This window comes from Callospermophilus lateralis, unplaced genomic scaffold (assembly GCF_048772815.1).
Source record: "Callospermophilus lateralis isolate mCalLat2 unplaced genomic scaffold, mCalLat2.hap1 Scaffold_63, whole genome shotgun sequence".
NCBI classification, from domain to species: domain Eukaryota; kingdom Metazoa; phylum Chordata; class Mammalia; order Rodentia; family Sciuridae; genus Callospermophilus; species Callospermophilus lateralis.
The window spans coordinates 7,172,745-7,193,622 of record NW_027514713.1 but is presented as its reverse complement, the minus strand read 5'-3'; the positions used below and the strand labels follow the sequence as shown (position 1 = coordinate 7,193,622).

The window sequence follows — 20,878 nt, the reverse complement described above, 5'->3', positions numbered from 1 at the left end:
CACTTAGGTATCCTTAAGACAGACTGAGATTCATTGGGGGTATTGGCATTTAAAGAACATACAATTGGATTTGAACTGGGCAAAAAAATGCTGTGACAAAGCATCAATATTGTAAAAATACATCTATCTGAAAGCATAGATCTCAATTTAAGGTCATTGTAACTTAGAGACTATACTGAAGCTATTCTTAAGGTCATTGTAACTTAGAGACTATACTGAAGCTATTCTTTTCTCTGTTTTCTACTGTAACTTCAGGCCTTTTAATCTTTAATAGGAAATCTGCTGCTAAATATTATTTCTTATATTTGTTCACTAAGGAACAGTTTCTTTGTCACAGTATAATCCATAATGCATCCATCTTCATTGTTTAATGGGTTATATACTTGTTTTCCTGTTTAAACATGTGGTACCAGTTTATTATCAAGTTTCTACCCATTTCTATTGTGTTTCTTTCTGTTTGCTTAAGAAAAACTTTCCATTAAATTTGTTAATTATTAATGCAATTGATTCCATCTATGAAAATATGTATTAGTTTTTGAAAAAATTACTGTCATGTATTACTTGCAGTATTACATTTTATAAGGCGAAATATGCATGGTGTAATGTAGCCATATTAAACTGATCCTGTAAATACACCAAGCAAAATACACCAAGCACTAAACTCTGTAAGAATTCAATCTGCTGCATTGAAAGAGAAAGCACTAGAAAAGGAAAGCACATTTTAGGCAATATGCTTTCTGAATGGTTTTGGTGACACTAAAAACTGTTATGTTTATTTCTGTACTTGACTTTCACCAATTAACTGTAAACTATTAAGAGCATTACATTAAGTCAAAGGTCATGTTTCAATTTATTTTGAGACATGAGCGATCAAACATTTAGTTGCTTTGTTTTTCAAGTGTCTCTTTTTTATTGCTTTTAATTTTCAGGTTTTCAGTTTATTTTCTTATCAGTTGACTATTTACTTCCTAAGGACATTTGATTTCATGTTGAAATAGCTATCTGGTAATTTTTCCAACATGTGTTCTCTGTCTTTCTTGATGTCTTTCTCTCATATTAAGTAAATTTAGTTGAAAATATTTTGCTTTGAGGTTGACTGGTTATGTTGAATTGGATTTAGCTGTGCATTAGTAATGACAATATAGGCCATCTGCCTAGGAATGTAAAAAGTTATGTTAGCATATATCAGATGTGTGTTTTTATGTTTGAGTTTTTTATCCAGGTAGTTTTGAAATTTAGATTGAGCAAGAAAGTGCTATCATGTGGCTTGTTTTTGATGATATGTTGGTATGAGGGAAGGCATACCCTGTGAACTCACCATTCACTAGCTGTGTGACCTTGGGCAAATCACTTAAACTCTTGGAGTCTTCACATTCTTACTTGTGTGAAAATCACTGAGGAGTTTTAGTAAATGATCATTTTCAGTGATATTTGTGTCTATAATTCTGTGAATCGGGTAATAATACATTTTGTATTTTCATGGTCATAGTAAATATTTAAATAATATCTTGTGTGGATTTTTTTTTAAATGCCATCATTTTTGAGCAATTAGTCTAGGAGAAATTGTTATGAGTAAACATTGGTTGAAAAAGAGCTTCTGGTCTTTTGTAAAGAGGAAAAATGAGATTACTTTGGAAAGTTGTGATTATCATTGATGTTAGATCTGAGCTGTCAATGGACACATTGTTATGATTTCTCTTTGTTTTGTTAATAATAAATTTCTTGTCAGGTTCCTATTAGAATAATTACATAAGTCAAAATTCCCTAAGCCCAACTCCAATTTGTTTCTTTTTGGTGAGTATACCATGAAATATTTATATGATTCAATGCATCTTTATTTGCTTAAAGTGCTTAGGCTGCTTCTTTCTCTTGATATTTCAACCCTCAAATAATCCATCTAACTATTCTTTTTTTCCCTGAATATCTTTATATCTTTTATTTTAGGAATTGTATATTTTTCTGACTAAAATGCTGGTCCACAATGACTACAATTATTGCTTCTTTCATGATAGGGAATTATTTCTCAATTATAATTAACTTGTCATTTTCTGTATGTATGATTTAAAATGAGCTTACAAATAAATGCAAGCATTCCTCAGAGTATTTGGGTGGCTATGTATTGTCTTCTGTGCTATTCTCACAGATTTGGTAAAAAGATCGCTCATCCTGAATGAGTGGCTCTTGCAAGGTAATTTGCCAATCACAATCCTAATCATTTGAAAGGCCAAAAATATTTCTGAAAGTGCTCAAAAGTGGTTGGGAGCAATTTTCTTATCAGCCCTTGTGTCTGACCAAAATGGCCATAAAATTCTCTTGCGAGTAGTGGGGAAGGTGAATTTTAAACATGGTACTTAACATGGTATGATTCTTCTTTGTGGCAGAGCAAGTTTGATCTTTAAGGAATAGAGTATTTTGGAAGATTCTGTCAAGTAAATTGGGGATGATTTTTTTACTTCATCCAATTCTGTTAGGATCTGATTTGTTGGATTCTAGTGAATCGGAGTTTTAGTGAAGAAAGTTTTATTATATCCCCAACCAAAACACTCTGAATAAATCTTTTACTCCATCGCATTTTTCTGAGATGACTGCTAGGTTCTAGCTTTTTTTTCTTGTTTTTTTTTTTTTAATAAGAAGACTAAGTCTCTTGAGTGTTGAGTGACTTATGCAAGGTCACCAAGAAGGTCAATGGCAAAGGTAGAAATAGAATCTGGGTCTTGTGGCTTCCAATGTGTTTCTCTTAGATACATATTATCTCCTGAAATTAATATGTTAATGAAATTGCCTTATGGTGTGTATAATTACCAATTTCAAGTCTGGAATTAGCTTAGGCAAATCTTCCTCTGCACCTCCACCAACTTCCATATGTTCCAGAAAACATTTTATGTAGAAAGCTATTGTGTGTGTGTGTGTGTGTGTGTGTGTGTGTGTGTGTGTGTCTGTGTGTGTTTGAGATAAAAAGAGGGGTAGAGGAACAAAATAGATCAGGAAAGACAATTTGTCCCTGGAACTCCAGATTGGCATATACCATCAAAAAAACATTTTAAGATCCCAGAGTTAACTCCAGCGCTGTAAAGCTTAAATTAAACACATTATTACATTTATATTCTTTTGTAGAACAAAGGCCAGATGTCCATGTCTTGATTCCATGGGTAGACATGTTCCATGCCCTATTAGATTGGCATTATTTTGAAAATTATTTGCAAGCATATTTACATTCTTTATCCAAATTACATTTACACAAGATTGTCATAAGCACACAGAAATCTTCAGAAATCTAAGAGAAAAAAGCCAAATCTTTTATAATATATATTCTTAATATTTAAGTCCTTTTGAAAATCATATAGTATAATGCAGTGTCATTTATAAGATATATTTCCCCATTCATACAAGGATAATACTTTACAACTATCTTCTTCAAATGATCAGAGTCAATGCTATAATTTTCCAAAAATCATTTTGAAGAGGAAAGAATACAGATCATAGTGTCACTGTTTATCCCAGAAACTTTTAAGTAGGTACAAAATCTCTGCAAACCCACTTAGTACATACTCTGGGGGCCTGGATGCCCCTTACCCTGCCCAGCTTTATGGGTTGCTTCCACTTCACCCAGTTTTCTACCTTGCACTTCAAGACACTTAGCATTTGTGTCTCTACTTCTACTCCCAGGGCTGTTCTTTGTGACTTACAACTACTCCAGGCTTCTGTTTGCTTTTCCTAATTCTGCCATTGAACTGCTATTATCTATGTCCCATCTCAGGCTCTGATCTCATCCTAAAGCCTTCTAAGACTCTTTTCATATTTGTCTTTCCAGTGTTTTAATTCAGAGTCAACGGACATGTCATTTGACAATTTAGCAACTACCTCCCTCGGACACCAAATGTTAATATTACCTTTTATATTATTAACCATATTTGATGTCTCTGATGTGTATTTTATGTTTCTTGTCTTTTCACATTTGGCTTTCAGTCTTCCTGTATCTTTTTAATTTTGTATTCCTTGTAATATTTGTTTTTCTAAACTTTTTAACAATTAGATTTTGCTATTTTTAAGGGAGCAGAGCTCTAAATAAAATACTCTGTCAGTTATAGGCAGAATTTAATTTCATTTAACCAGAAGAGTGAAAAGACAGTAGATTAAACAAGGAAGATTTTTATTTTTCTTTCAGTTTATAAGAAGGATCAGACCAAAGCTGATGTAGCACTTTTATAGTGTCCTTAGGCAACCAGGTTCCCTTTTGCTTTTATTGTTTCTTTCCTAGTCTAGGTCCTTTTACCTTTTATATATAGAGAGATGCATATCTCCAGCCACCCTGTGCACAGTCTTTGCACAGACAGTGGGAAGGAACAAGGCTAGGCTGGCTAGTTTTATTCCAGGTAAGTGGTTCTTTGGAATAACCAGGAGCTTCTATTTACAGATGGGATTGTGTCAGCCAGGGAACTCTGGTATGAAGGGAAATTAGGAAATGCAGGTCTGAGTCCAGGAGATAGCTCTCTTCAGCAGAATCAAGATTTAATAGAATGGAAAAGGAAAGGGAGGCTGTTGTGAGCAACTAGCAATCTCTACTACAAGTGCCTTAGAAGTCTTGTTTCTTTGATTTTAACATTATGATGCCCAATATAGGATATGATTATGCTTTTGAACAAATGCACTCCATGACTTGTATGGGAACACTGGTGTGGTCAGGGGGAAAAGCAGATTTCCTGGGAGGAGGAGGTAATGGAAGTTCACTGGTTGAGTTTAGATGGAGTGCTTTCCTGGTAGATGGTAGTGAAACCACAGAGTTCACATTCTTTTCAAACCCTGATTTCTTTCCTTTCCTGGGGTCATTTAGTTGAGAATTTACTCAGGAAGACTGCCACTCGGTACTGTTTTTGTTCTTCACAAAATGTTTTCTTTGCTGAGAAGTGAGTTTAAGGAAGGGGTCCTTAGTGGAGATTGTGTGGTTGTGATTTAGAAACCCTCAGTTTGAGCTCACCTCCGTCACTAATCTGCAGTGTGACTTTGAGTGCACTCTTCTAAATCTTTCTGAGAATCAGTTTCTCTATCTTCATAATATTGATGCATCCTCAAAGAATACTTGAAGGGATGAAACATAAATATGCAACTGTTCTTGAGCAAAAAATGTGAATTCCTCTTTTCCTTCCACCTATGCAATGTTATGTTTTTCTTAATTTCAGATCTTATAGATCTTCCTATTACTAGAATTTAAATTCTCTGTAATTCATACTTCAAAAGTAGATATCCAGAAGTTTTCTTGTAGCAAATGAATATAACAAAAAAGTGGTTGTGTTTCATTTAATGCCACCAGAGAAAAAGAAAGCATAGTTTTCAAATGCTCATCCCCACTGCTCCCTTTCTTTAACTTGAGAAGGACTCTAATTTGAATTTTTGAAATTCAATCCAATTAATATGTGCTGAGGACTTTTTGTTTTTTTAAATCAACATGAGAGGTGGTTAGATTATTCCTCCTTTCAAAATCTTGGGGAGTACTAGTCAGGGAATTTTAGGTTGTTTATTTGGAGGAGAGAAAAATGTACCTGGCATGAAGATTTGTAGATGAATGGATAAAAAAAATGTGGCATTTATACACCATGGAGTATTATGCAGCACTAAAAAATGACAAAATCATGGAATTTGCAGGGAAATGGATGGCACTAGAGCAGATTATGCTAAGTGAAGCTAGCCAATCCCTAAAAAACAAATGCCAAATGTCTTCTTTGATATGATGAGAGCAACTAAGAACAGAGCAGGGAGGAAGAGCAGGAGGAAAAGATTAATATTAAACAGAGTCATGAGGTGGGAGGGAAAGGGAGAGAAAAGGGATATTGCATGGAAATGGATGGAGACCCTCATTGTTATACAAAATTACATATAAGAGGTTGTGAGTAGAATGGGAAAATAAACAAGGAGAGAAACAAATTACAGTAGATGGGGTAGAGAGAGAAGATGGGAGGGGAGGGGAGGGGGGATAGTTTAGGATAGGAAAGGTAGCAGAATACAACAGTCACTAATATGGCATTATGTAAAAATGTGGATGTGTAATCGATGTGATTCTGCAATCTGTATTTGGGGTAAAAATGGGAGTTCATAACCCACTTGAATCTAATGTATGAAAGATGATATGTCAAGAGCTTTGTAATGTTTTGAACAACCAATAAAAAAAGAGATAATAAAAATTTTAAATATCAAAAAAACAAAAAAACAACAAAAAAGACTTAGTTCAGCAGATAAGAGGAGGCACTACAAGGTTATCTTTTTGACAGTGAAGGCTGTATCACCTTTGATCATCACCAGACCCAAGTGTCTAGCACTGAGAAGGCACAGAATTGGAATTTACTGGTTCATCATCCCTAATCGGAAAATCCCAAATCCAAATGCTCCAAAATCTGAAATGATTTGAGAAAATGTGATACTGAAAGTGGAAAATTCTACTCCTGACTTTGTGTGATGGGTCACAGTCAAAACACAAGTACATTAAGAATATTATAGAAAATCACTTTCAGACTATGTGTGTATGTGTGTATGTGAATCACAAATGAATTTTGTTTTTAGACATGGGTCCCATCTCCAAGATATTTTCTCATGTATATACAGATACTCCAAAATAAAAAGAAATCCTAATTCTGAAACATTTCTGTACCTCAGATTTTGGATAAGGCATACTCAACTGGTTATAACCATTAGTTGAATAAAAACACTTTTGGTAAAAATAAGTTTGGGCTTTTGTGATACTGACCTGCTGTTGGCATGTTCTTCGCGACATCTGTCTCCATGTTGCTTTTCCTTAATTTTTCCCTGAATTTCATCCATGAGGTAAAAAGCCTCCCACTGTGGACTTTCCATCACCTTTATCCAGCTCTAGCTTGCTGCTCTGGGCAATTTGGTCCACTCACTGTGCTCCACACAGACCAATAAAAATAACAACAGCTACAGTCTGTTCAGGACTGATTGTACATTCTCTTTTATCGTCATAAGCACCATACAAGGTTTGTGGCCAAACCCGTTTTGGACGAGGAAAATTGGCTTGGAGAAGTTGAATGTCTTCATTGAGCTCCCATTAGTAGGTGGCAGAGGCAAGACTGGGATCCAGGCCTCTGGCTCACCAGCACAGGAGGCACGTCTCAGAGCAGACACATATGTCCCCTCTCCACAGCGTGCCTGTGATGCCTCTTCTTCTACCTGTATCCTATTCATGGGGCACTCCTCACCTATCCTGCAGTCTGCCTTTTGCTCTCCTATTTACTTTTCCTTACTGTGCCCTCAGTCTTGCCTCAAAGACATTATGACTGAACGGACATATCAGTGTCTTAGAACAAAATGTGTCTCTAAGTGGTCTCTTGGAACTTACTCCTAACTGCCTTATTGTTTTCAAGAGTTTATCATGAGAATCCCTAACACTGGATGCTATCAATTTGCCAGTGTTTTACCCACTTTGCCCTATGAGGAATCTAAGACTCATAGCTGATAATAAACCTGTGGTCTAGGATCTGATTACAGAGTAGACTCCGGAGGTTCCCAGTCACTGTGGGCACCTGGACTGGACTCCATGAAAATAGGCACTGGGTCTCATATTATTTTGTAAACTATAATGCCCATGTTTGGCAGCCAAGGCAGATTAAAATAGCTGGGCTGATGAATGGTCTCAGACTGTTGCTTGGGGAAGTCTGTGGGGCTGGCTCTCCTGGCCATGTCCCAGTACCCTAAACCAAATCTTAAAAATAAGAATCTCTTTTTGGCAGAAGAAAGAAGCAAGACTTTTGATAATTTCAGAAACTAAACTCCCTGAAATGATAAATATTTCTGCCCCTGTACAGTAGTAAAAATGCTTCCTCTTAACACAGTTCCAAAAGAGAATTCAAAAATTGTTTTGGCAAAAACTGCATTGTCAGAAAGTGATTATCACTTCCTCATTACTCATACATGATATAGCCTCCTGCATATTTGTTCATACACATTCAAGTGTATTTGAGAAAATATTAGGACTATTATTTTGTATTTTCTAAAATAAAATCAGCTTATGTAGTTCTTTAAAGATTTGAAGAAAAAAAGTTAGACATTACCATTATAAATTCCATTACCAGGACTCAAACCTCAAAAGTTTGAGTCCTGGTAATGAGTCCTGTTGAGGACATACAAGCACAAATGCACACGAACAGATGTTAATGTGTGTGTATCTATAAACATAAACAACATTAATATGTGTGTATGTTACATATATCAAAATATGTGGAAATCATTTATCTTAAAAAGTCAACTAGTTAAGGATTTTTTAAAAATATATTTCAACTTTGTTATAAACTTATAATTATATCATACAGGAACTCCATAACCTTAACAATTTTATGATTGAAAATTTCAAAACATGGCATGTTCATTCTTTATTTGCACCAACTGAGAATAAAATGTCCCTCTGCTGGTTGTTTCAGTATTTGCAATGTTTCTGGCAAGATGGTGAAAAAAAGTGATAAAAAAAGAAAAACAGCTTTTATTTTTAACATTCCAAAAACTAAGTACTTAGGGAGATATATGTATATTTAAATTCTAGTGCTTAGTTATCTAATACTTTTACCCATTTTCTGTGTAGAAGCAGCAGCTTAAAGCAGCATAAAAATTGCTGAGCTGGGCTGGGGATATAGCTCAGTTGGTAGAGTGCTTGCCTCACATGCACAAGGCCCTGGGTTTGATCGCAAGGCCATATTCCATGGCTGCCCTTACAGAGTCTAGCTGGAGGTTCCTGGGCAAAGTGGACCCTCTCCAGCCTCAGCTTCTTTATATAATATAATGAGAGGATTTCAGTGTATGTTCTGCAAGAAGCTTTCTAACCCTTAAGGTTTTATGATTCTTAAAGTATTGATTCCCTTTCTTTTTTAGGACTATATACATGTTTTGAAGTGATATAAAATAAATATTTAGAAAAATAAGATTAAAATGACAAAATGGGTATAAATCAGTTGTGCTAGTGCTATCACAACATGGTGGTGTTGCATAGTATAATAAATTTAGAAAGTAATACCCTCAAGTGTTCCAAACAGACTGAACTTAAATTACAAAAAACATCATTATTTTACAGTCTTAAATTACAAAGAACATCATTATTTTACAGTATTTTGATTAAAGTATAACACACAGTTGATAGTGTGTTATATCCAAATTTCAGAGAAGTTAAATGTGGAAAAAAATGTTTTTTAAAAAATCAATGAAAAAAAGATAGTTTCTGAAAGTGCTACCATTGATGCCAGACTGCTCAATGATTGCAATAGTCTGATGTGTCTTGAATGATTTTAAATAGTACTTTTCTCTCTTTATGTTTTCCTCTTCTCTGGTCTAAACACTTTTCCCTCAACCCTCCCAACTTGTTCTATTTTCTCACTGTGTGAACCTGTTTTTAACTTTTTCCCTTAGAAATATCTTATGGTTATTCTGGGAATAAACTATTGCTTAAAATATGAAATGAGATACTGTAATAACATTGCATCAAATATAAGCATGACCAGTGGTTTTCTGTTTTAAATATGAATAAGCATTAGTACTTGTGAGGTTTTTGTTTGTTTGTTTGTTTGTTTGTTTGGGTTTTTTTTGTTGTTATTGTTTGTGCTCTTGACAAACCTATAAATACTCTTACAATATATATTTAATCAAGTAGTGGATTTAAGCAACATTTTTTTGCATTTGCATATTGAAATGAATAAAAAAAGTAGAATGAGGTTATTTTTTCTTCCTTAAATATGATATGTAGTGACAGATATCCTTTGTCAATAGAATGACTCCTGATACCTCCCTATAAGTCTTTAATGAGTGCCATTGATATAAAGAACCAAAGGACAAACTCTTTGCCAAAAGTTTTGTGACCAGCTAGTTAGCTCTGCATGTTATTCAGGAGACATCCTTGACCTCTTCTGGCACACACCTGTAATCCCAGAGGCTCAGGAGGCTAAGAAAGAGAATCACAAATTCAAAGCCAGTCTCAGCAAAGCAACTCAATGAGACCATGTCCCTAAAGAATGGATTGCAAAAATACAGAAATGGAAGAGGCTTAGAAAGGAGGCCAAAGAAACCACATGGCATGCCCAGCTGGAAATTTACTCTGAATCCTTTAAGGATGCACTGGATAGCTTGGAATATATGGAAGCTGTTTATAGAGCTTCTGATATTTACCCAGTCATCTTCAGATAATATATATGCAAACATTTTGTGGAGAATATGGCTTTCTATGAATATAAGTGGTGACTTTGGGGTCTGAGTTAATAGAAAGTGTATTTCAATTCACTAGAGAACCAACTATAGGGCTTTTATAGTCATCAAGCCAAAGTGTCACAAGTTTCCTATTATCACACTTGGGGAGATGAATCTGGCAGTGGCAATTTTCTGGGAGATCCTGGTGGTATTAAGTAGAATTCTTAGGTTAAAGAACCTTTTAGAAATTGAGCCCTGTTTTATTCTTTGCTTCTTCAGTTTTTGTTTTGCTTGGTCAGAGGCTGTTCATTTTTATCTGAAAATAAGATTGACAAAAACATATGTAGTTTCTACCCAGTGCAGAGAAGTACAAGGACCATTTGTCTCCTGGAGTTTCCTGTAACAAAGGTATACAAAAGAATTGTTTTCTGGGAGAATTAGAGGTAAAAGCCACTTTTGTTTCTTCTCGTATCAAGTGATGAGAAGAGTAGGGACTCAGGTTTCTATTTGAGCCCCACACTGTATTTTCAGTAGATTCAGCAAAGAAATCCAGGCAGAAGATCACAGGTGAGCACTTTCCATTCTTGGAGGATTGAGGTTTTTTAAAAGACTTTGAAGTTAAATCAACAGTTTCAGAAGAAATTTTTCTTTCTTTTTCTTCTTCTTCTTTTCTTTTTTAGAAATAAAATTCCTGAAAATTAAACAGAATTACACATAGTTACTATTATTTGGTACAGTTTTATTTTTCAATTGCCATTAGACCTCACTGATATATTTGAAACAAAACTAAAATTTAAAAACAGTATGAAGCTTTTGTTTTTGTTTTAAAGAAGCTGTTTAAACTCTTTGAATCTTTTCTTTCCTTTTCTGCCTCTATAGTTGCTATTTTCAAGTAATTAAAGAAGACTTTCTTTCTATTTTTCTGTCTACATATATGTAATATTTGATAATTATAATTCACTTCACAATGTCTGAAAAATAATTTCAGAAAAATGTTTAAAAATAGAATTAATTAATTATTGATTAGGTAGTTGGGGGTAGGAAAAATGAGGTTAGGATTTAAATGATTAAAAATGTGTCTTTAAAGTTTTAATAATGTTTTGATATGGTATTTTAAGTGAACTTCATGAAGTTTTCAAAAAATAAAGTATTTAAAACAATTATGTTGAATTTGTGTGAAACTTACCTGGGGTCTTTTCTCAAATGCTAATAACTCCATGTTTGAGTTTATCTTGGTTTTGAACTTTGCAGTAAAGAGCCTCTGGTTGTAGGATTAATTTGTTTCTTTTTGGTATTTAGAAAAATACATTGTAAGTTTCTTAGTAGGATTACTTGATAGATTAAAATATGTTTGCATTTAGGATAATGCTAAAGAATGGTCAAGAGAAAGCTTATTGATTAGAAGCTGGCTGGTCCAGCACTTTCCTTAGTTCTTGGTAATGATATTTTATAGCCAGGCCTGGGCAAGATAAAGCTGGTGACCAGCAACTTTTCACTTTCCCTTTAAGTGTTTTCCTTTTCTGGTAAAGTAATCCACCTCATCATCTTGTACGTTCCTATTGAACTTTCTGCCTATAAAGGCCTGTATTTAGATAGCTCTCTTTGTTAAATAACAAATACTACTTTTAATGTAGAATTTGATTTACTGATAATCAATTATGCCACCTGGGTTTATTGGGTTATTATAGCCTTAATACGTAATGTCATGAGATTGCTTGGGGGACAAGATGTGACAATGCATCCAAATTGAGATAATAATGTATACATTTAAAAAGAATATTTAATGTAATGTGACTTTAAAAGCCAGATTCTACAGCAGGAAAATTTTATTTTCAATACCAGGCTGATATATGAGGCAAAAATCCCAATTGCGTTCAACCCTCTGTATTTTAATTTGCTTCCTCTATCTGTTATCTGAATTTTCAGTAGGATGGTACCAGAAATTTTCTTTGAAGGAATGGAAAGTACATCTTTTACTTTTTTACATGTATTCTAGTTTATGACATTTTTGAAGACATTTTTTTCTTCTTAATATTATGAGAATATTTTCCTGATGCTAGTAATGGCATTAAACATTCAATAAGTTTTCTGAAAGATTTTATTCCTTATTTTTCCTTTCTAGACTGGAATTCTGACCTTTATTTCCATGTGGTCAACAGCAACAACAACAAAAATACCCTGGTTATTAGATGTCACTTTTTGGTATCCATGGGCATTTCACTATTATTATTATTATTATTATTATTATTATTACTAGTATTATTATTATTATTCTTTTTGGTGTCCATGGGCATTTCACTATTATTATTATTATTATTATTAGTAGTAGTAGTAGTAGTAGTAGTAGTAGTAGTAGTGGTAGTAGTATTTTAGTTACACATCTGTTATAGCTGTTCACACATCTGTTATAGCTTGATTTTTGAATTCTTTTTGTATTTACTTTTTTATCTTTTTTTTAAACTAGAGGATTATAGTTCCATATGGTAGTTGGAGACATTTTGACAAGTTGCATGGTGCATGAAATTTGATTTCAATCCCTGCTCCCTTTCCTTACACTCCTCTCTTCACTTCCCTTTTGCTCTTTCCTCTATTACACTGATCTTCATTTTGCACATTTATTTATTTATTTTTGATTGGTGTTTTTAAAAAGGTGAAATTCCCTGTGGTATAGTCATATGTGGATATAATCTGATTTTATTAAATTAATTCCATCCTTCTCCCCTTTCCCATTCCTCCTCCCTCCCTCTCAATGCTATTCTTTTACTACACTGATCTTCCCTATGTATTTATGACATTTGATCCCCCCATTTTTTCCATTATTTTGCTACAGCTTCAACATATGAGAGAAAACATTCAACACTGATTTTCTGAGTTTGGCATTTTTCACTTAGCATGATTTTTTTTTCATTTCTGTCCATTTACTGGGAAACCCCATGATTTTATTTTTGTTTATAGCTGAGTAAAACCCCATTGTATATATTTACCACATTTTCTTGATCCATCTGTCTATCAATTGACTTCTAGGTGAATCTAAAATTTGGCTATTGTGAATAAACATAGACATATGCTGCTTTTAGTTTTTTTTTGGATAATTCTCAACGAGAGGAATATTTGGGTCATGTAGCGGTTCCACTCCTAATATTTTGAGGTTACTGTATACTGCTTTCCAGAGTGATTATACTAATATGCATCACAACTTAAAATGTATGAGTGTACCTTCTCCACATCCTTGCCAACATTTATTATTGTTTCTGTTCTTGAAAATTGTCATTCTGACTGGAGGGAGATGAAAGTGTAGTTTTATTTACCTTTTAATGCAGTCCAAATTGAAAGGATTTATAAGTACTTTCATGGAAGATGAAGATTGATGTAATTTGAAATGTTGCCCATTATTTTTAACTTACATTTAAAATATGTTTGTTTATTTTCAATTAATTAGCAAATATTTTTTAATTTGTTTCAAAATAAAAGAAATTGAGGCAATGGAAACATGAAAACTGTAAAAAAACCAAGAAACTGATTTTAGCTGATACAGAAAGAATGCCTGTGATATAAATAGACACAGTGGAGGTGGCAGAGAATGTCTCTTGGTTGGGAAGCTCTAGGCAGGTAGCAGTAATTCTGTGCAGGGGAGAGAGCATCATGTGGGGTCAGATATGTTGCTACTGTTCAACCTTGGGGAAAATTGGCTATTCTAAACCTCAGTTATTATCAGTAAAATGGAAATATAGCTTGCTCATTAGATTATTGTATTAATTTCCTAAGAGTGCTATAACTAATTACCACAAACTTGGTGACATAAACAATAGAGATTTTAGTTTCACAAATCTGGAGGGTTATTTCCCTGCTGGGAATTCTAAGGGGAAATCTATTCCTTGCTCCATCCAGACTCTGGTGGCTGTTTGCATTCTTTGGCTTGTGGTCACACCTCTTGAATGTCTGCTTTTGTGATCCCATTGCATTTTCTTTTTTGTCTGTGTTTCTTCTCCTCTGCCCATGCCTTAAAAGGATGCTTCTGGTTCAATTTAGGGCCCACTTGATTGATCTAGAATATTCTCCCCAATTCAAAGCCCTGAATAACATCTGCAAAAGCTTTGCCATGGAGGGTAACAATTACAGGTTCCATGAATTAGGATGTGATATATTTAGGGCCACTATTCATCTATTTAAGGTGTTATAAGAATCAAATATAGCAGTAAAACAGCTCTCAGACTAAGACATGCCAAAATGCAACTTTTATTTCACAAAATGGAACTAATTTTGCACTCTGATTCTTCTGCCCTTGCAGACAATTTAGTTTTCTATTGTTTGCTCACTCTCTAGACTTGTTGGGATAAATAATTTAGATTCTATCAGTGAGTTGCATACAGGTCTAAAATGTTCTGAGTTGAACATTGAGACCCATCTTCACATTTCTGACATTGTGGTGGGGCATGTAAGTTCCGAAGGAGGTACTTGTCTGATTGTTATCCAATTCTTGTTTTTTCTGGAAACTCTTGCTCCTTCCAAGGGTACTGCCTGAAGCATAAAGACCCTTATATTCATGGAATTTTCTTAGTTCTCTGTGTTCCCTTCCCTCTGGGCCATTTGAGATGACCATGCTTTTTGATTAGATATAACATTGACTCAGCAATTGCTTCTCGCTGTGCTAGATGCAGGGCTTCTTGAGGAGATTTGTTTTGTTTTGTTCTGTGCTGTTATACATTGAATCTACCAGGCTTCACATGTGCTAGGTAAACCCTCTACCACTGAGCTACATCCCCAGCCCTTTGAGAATATATTCTTTAGACTATGGTTTGAGCCACACCACATGTTTAAATCTATTGGACTTTTAACAACCAAAAATCATTCTAGTGCTGGAAAGGGGCAGGATATAGAGTCACTTGGGACCAGCCCCATACAGGTCCTGTCTCTCTCTATTTTTTTCTTTCACTCCATCCCCTGTCAATTCCTTTATCCTTGTTTCTTTCCCAGGAAGCAGAGGGTGCATCCCTGTAAGAGAAAACAGAAGATTGGCATTGATCTGATTCTCCTTAAGCAGTTGCATTTGCCAAATATCAATAAAGTCTACTTTGAAGCTAAAAAACCAATAAAATTCCTCTTTGTCATTTTTTCCTTTCTTTAAAGTGTATGTTGAAGACAGAACATAGCTATTTCCTTGGTGCGAGAGAAATGGATGCAAAGAAACAGGTTTGCAAAGCAAACCAGCCAGCATGTTGATTCCTTCCTGAACATTCTCTCAGTGTAGTTGCAAGGATCATAGATACAGTTTCCAGCACTTACAGAACTTACTAGTGCATACCTGTGTTTCATAAACTTTAAAATCCCAGCAGGGTTTATGTGAGAAATAGAGTCAAGTGGGGATTGTAAGATTGTTAAGGATGCAACTTCTCATTTGATATCTTGTTAATATAGCCCTTCAGAGTGCTTATACCCAGAACCTGGTGTCTTCTTTAAGTACACTTTTTTCACTCCTATTTTATTTTCCAGCAAATTCTGTTGGCTCCATCTTCAAAATACATCCAGAGTCTGCGTATTTTTTGTTGTTATTTGTTTGTTTTTTACAAAATTGACTGTTGTTGTGTTCATCTAAGCTGCACCCTCACTCTGGGTTCATTGAAGTAGCCTATGAAATAGACTTTATTTTTCAACCCTTACAACTTTTAAAGTTAATTCTTCACTCAGTATCGAGTATAATCTAGTTAAAACATGTCAGCTCAGGTTTTCCCTGAGTTCAGCATGATTTTCATGTAATTCAGAGGAAAAGCTGAGTCCTTACTAAGGTCTGCAGGGCCCAATACAGCCTCCCATCTCATCTCCATTATTTCTCTGGCCTCTCCTCCTGGTACTGTCCCATGTGCTTACTCAGCATTAACCTCCTTGCCAAGCTCCAGAAATATCAGCCTTGGTCTCATCTCAGTGGCTTTGTTCTTCTTCCTCTAAGTATCCCCTGGGCTCATGCTCTCTTCTCCTTGGGTCTTGTTTAAAGACTGCCTTCTCAATAAGCCCTTCTGTGGTGAGCTATTGGGAATGGATTCCTTTCACCATTTTCTAGTTAGCACTAGCACTTTTGTTCTTCCATGCTCCATTTTTTTTCTGTAGATTTTATTGCCACCTTTTAAGATTTACCTTTTATTTATCATCAGTTTCTTCCCCAAAGCCTCATGAAAGCAGTTATTTCTTACTGACTTATCCACTACAAAAATCTCAGCTCTAAGAGGAGTTCCTGATAAATTGCAGGCCTTTAGTAAATCTTTGTTAATAACAATAACTTACAGTTGCCAAACTACATTGTTTATCTTGTAACAAGTAGAAGTAGACAAATTTTTTAAGCAGGATTCACATTCAGACAACTATCTTCAGAGACAGGAAGTTTCTGTTATAACAGTGTTCAGGTTGGATTGGAAGAAGCTTGAAGAAAAGAGGCTATACAAGAAAAAAATGATGGTCCAACAGTAGTAGTGATGGTGGAAAAGCTGTGTGTGTGTGTGTGTGTGTGTGTGTGTGTGTGTGTGTGTGTGTGTAGGAGTTGTTGGTTATGAGTGACACTTGGAGTAAGAACACCTGGTAGCTTGCAATAGCAGGAGTAAAGGATTATTGGAGAGGAGATTGAGAAAAATGAAAGTGTGACTTAATTCTACATTTCTTTGAGAGAATATGGTAAAAATAACACTTATCATAGTGGAGAAAAATCTAAGATATAAAAAGAAAGATGAATTTATTTTGCTTTAAGGTGTTTTTAAAAAATATGAAATGTGTATCACATTAAATTTACCATTTTAACTATTTTTAAATGTCCAGTTCAGCAGCATTAAATTCATATATGTTGTCATGCAATGATCACCACTATTTATCTTTAGAACATTTTATCTTCCCATAATGAATCTCTATACCAAGTCAACAATAAATTTGTTGCCCCCCTCACCCACAGTTCCTGGCAACTTCCATTCTACTTTCTGTCTCTGTGACTTTGGCAGTTCTAGGAGTCTTGTATAAATTACAGTATTTGACATTTTCTGATTGTAGTTTTCACTTATCATAGTAACTTTGAGGTTCATCCATGGTGTAGCATATGTCAGAACTTCACCCCTTTTTTTAAAATGACTATTCCATTGTGTTTATGCATTCGTCCCTTGATGAACATTGGGTTCCTTTAGCCTTTTGGCTCTTATGGATTGTGTTTCTGTGAACATTGTTGTATGAATATCTTTAAATCTCTGCTTTTACTTATTTGGGGTACTCACCCAGGACTGGAATTGCTGTATTGTATGGTAATTTCATGTTTACTATTTTGAAGAACCACTATACTGACTTTCATTTCAGATGAACTGTGCTTGAGTTGGTGGAGAGTGTCAGAAGGTAGGACTGGACTTTGGCTGAAGGTACTTCTAGGCAGAGATTCCAGTTGAAGGAACCTCCCAGATGTGATGAAAAAGGGGAAGAGTGAATTAGTTTGAGAAAGGACAAAGGAAGGTATTGAGTGAAGGACTAAGTCAAGTTGTAGGAAAGAGAAGCAGTGAAGGGAGCTAGTCAATGAGACAGAAAAGGAGCAATCAGAGTTAAGAACATAACCAAGAGTGTTGATATACACTTAATTCAAACTCATCCATATTCATTGAGTACTCTGTCAAGAACTTCTTTTCAGATGAATAAGCTTCTATTTAAGCATTGAATTTCCAAGGCATAGATACTTTTCAAAAGGTCTTAGAAATACTAAAAAAGCAGAAAATCTCTTAATCTTTTGTTGGCTGTTCTCCGTTTCCTCTTTTGCATTAATAATTTTAAAGTTACATTTTTCCCCCAATGTTTTATGGAATTATGACACACATAAAGAAAAGTGAGCAAGCCAACGTGGATAACTCTGTGACTTCTCAGAAAGTGCCATGTAGCTAGGTAATCAACACCCAGATCAAGAAACACAGCACTGACCTTACCCCAGTGGTTCCCTGCATGCCTCATTTATCCTATATCGGCGTTGTTCACATTTCTGGCACCATAGCATAATTTTTTCCTGTTTTGAATCCATGTAAGTGGAATCATGAAGCATGTACTATTTGGGCCTGACTTCTTTCACTTAATGTTTCTGAAATTAATTCACGTTTCTAGGAATGCTTTTAAACAACTTATTTATTTTCACGTCATATTCATATGCAAGTAACTAGACTTTCTGGTAACTTCAAGTTTGAGGCTATTATAAATAATAATATATGAACATCATTACAGTTTCTTGTTGAAATAGGAATTTGGTATTATGTTTTACCTATTTAAGTTGCCATTACTTCAATCATTCAAGTGTCTTTTCTACCCAGTGCTTTCCCCCCTTACTAATTATTTTTATTATTAATACAAGATATATTTTCCTTAATATTAGTTTTGAAAGTACAAAGTACCATAAGGAATTTAGGTTCTTAAAAAAAATCTGTATTTACTTTCATTAACATTTTCTTTTTAAAGCATCTATTTTAATTTTTTTTTCTCATCTACCCAGATTATGCCTCTTAAATGTGTGTTGAATCTGTCAAAATTCTTCATCCCTTAATGAGGTGAATTGTTCAACCCTGAAACAAATATTTTAATTTTGGTACCATGATGAGTTGGAGGAAGAATAGCTCTTGTATCTTAATGCAGATTTGTTATTAAATTTATATCATAATTTGCATAGCAATAAAAGGAAATTGAGAATTAACAAAATGTACATTGTGATATGAAATTTTTCTTTTCAGATGACTGCTTTGGTATAAAAATTGAATTACTAATTCAAAATTGATGAGGAATTTTTATCAATCTGGATATTTAGGAATTGAGTTGAAATTTTCTATGCATATGAGACATGTATACAAAATCTATTCTAAACGTTTGTTCAGTTATTTGTGTGTGTGTCTGTTTATCTGTTTACATATTTAATGAAGCATATACACTAGAAGACCATGAGCTCGTGATTGAAGTTCTGTCTAACTGGGGAATGGAAGAAGAAAATAAGCTGTACTTTAGAAAAAAAATTATGCCAAATATGAATTCTTTAAAAACCCAATGGTAAGTGAAATCTCCATTAACAGTCAATGAAAATTAAATGAATCAGTTAAATTTTACATGAAGAATATGGTCACTATCAATAAAATACAGTTCCATTTAGTGATTCTGGCCCTTTTAATTTATACTAACATTTCTTATTCTAGCAATGATTAGTCACCATGATGCAAGAAGTTCAGACACATATAAAACATTTCTTCAGCCTTACTTGCAGAATCTCAATTGAGATGCATTTAGTTATTTAACATAAAAAATATAGGTAAACCTACTTTGGAGGCATTATTGCTTTTTTCTTGCCTTAGAGGAAAACTAGACAAAGCAACTGTACATTTGACTTTGAGATAAATTATTATAGGTCCTCAAATGTATTCCAAAATGTAGTTTAAGTTTTTTTCACAATATTTAGGAAACTTAAGTAAGAAACTTTCTAAAACAATAATAGATTGGTAATCATTGGGGATGTGTAGCTTAGCCAGAAATTTAAGATTGACATGAATTATTTTGTTTTTAGTGAAATAATTTTTGAGCTAAATAGAAATGAGGTAAAGAGTAGCATATTATCTAGAAAATACTACTTTCATTATAATTCTCTTTAAAAGTAAATAATTGTATGTCACATTCTAATGAAGACTAGAGATCTACAGAACTCAGAATAGCCTCTAGGCTTGTTATTTTAAATTGTTTTTGTCTCTGCAGCAGTAGCATATTTTTACACTAAGTTTTGGATAATTGGATTTAAATGATCCTTTATGAAAAATATATGATACACAACATAATAGAATATTTTCGAACCCTGAAAGACCTCTTACATTCTTTTTTATTTTAACCTATTAATAGAAACATAATGGGATGATCTTTGACAAAGAAAATAAGAGTTCTAATAAAAATTAAATAGATTTGAAGGGAAAGTATTTTCTTGTTGCAAATCTTTATTAAAAGGTAGAATTTAAAAGTTGTATTTAAAGAAATATGGTTTGATGCTCATTTTTGTTTTATTATTATTATTATTGTTATTTATAATTTAAATAAGATGAGACAATCACTTTGTTGTATAGTTGGAGCCAATGGTTCAGCTGGGTGATCAGACAATATCGGGATACAGTTTTGGTTGTAGGACTTGGGGTGGGGTGGGGGTCAGCAGGAGCAGTGCCAAAGTGGGCAAAGTTAGAATTCTGCTGAACATCCTCTAATTGCTCAGGACAGCCCCACAACACAGGATTATAAGACAAAATGTTAGTAGAACTGCTGTTGAAAAACCCTGTCCTAGAGGAAATATAGTAGAATATATTTTTCCAAACTTGTCTGTTCATAAAATGTACCTAAGGGAGTCCCAGTATTTATTAAAAACACAGACTCCAAGACCTGGCCAGACCTACTAAATCAGAAACTCCAGGAATGAGGTCTGGGAAATTGTGTTTTAAACAACTGCCGTGGGTGAATTTTATGATTAAACAAGTTTGGAAAAACAGTAGGTGGAAAGAATTGGACTTTTACTTCCCACACTGAGTCCTGGTTTCTCTATGTTCTTGACAGTGAAACTGACATCTTTGAGCCCTTGACATCTGTGAGCCTTGATTTTGTAAAATGGGTCAGTAGTCTTTTCGTACCTGGTAGAGTAGTTGGAGGATTGTGTAAGAGATGTGGGAACAAACTCATTGTCAACTTGAGGGCAGTG

At 34.3% G+C, this 20,878-nt stretch overlaps 1 pseudogene; it reads left to right on the top strand.

The window, feature by feature from the left end:
- The window catches only part of LOC143389485 (growth factor receptor-bound protein 14-like), a 91,737-nt pseudogene that overhangs the window by 49,504 nt on the left and 21,355 nt on the right, over positions 1-20,878 (top strand).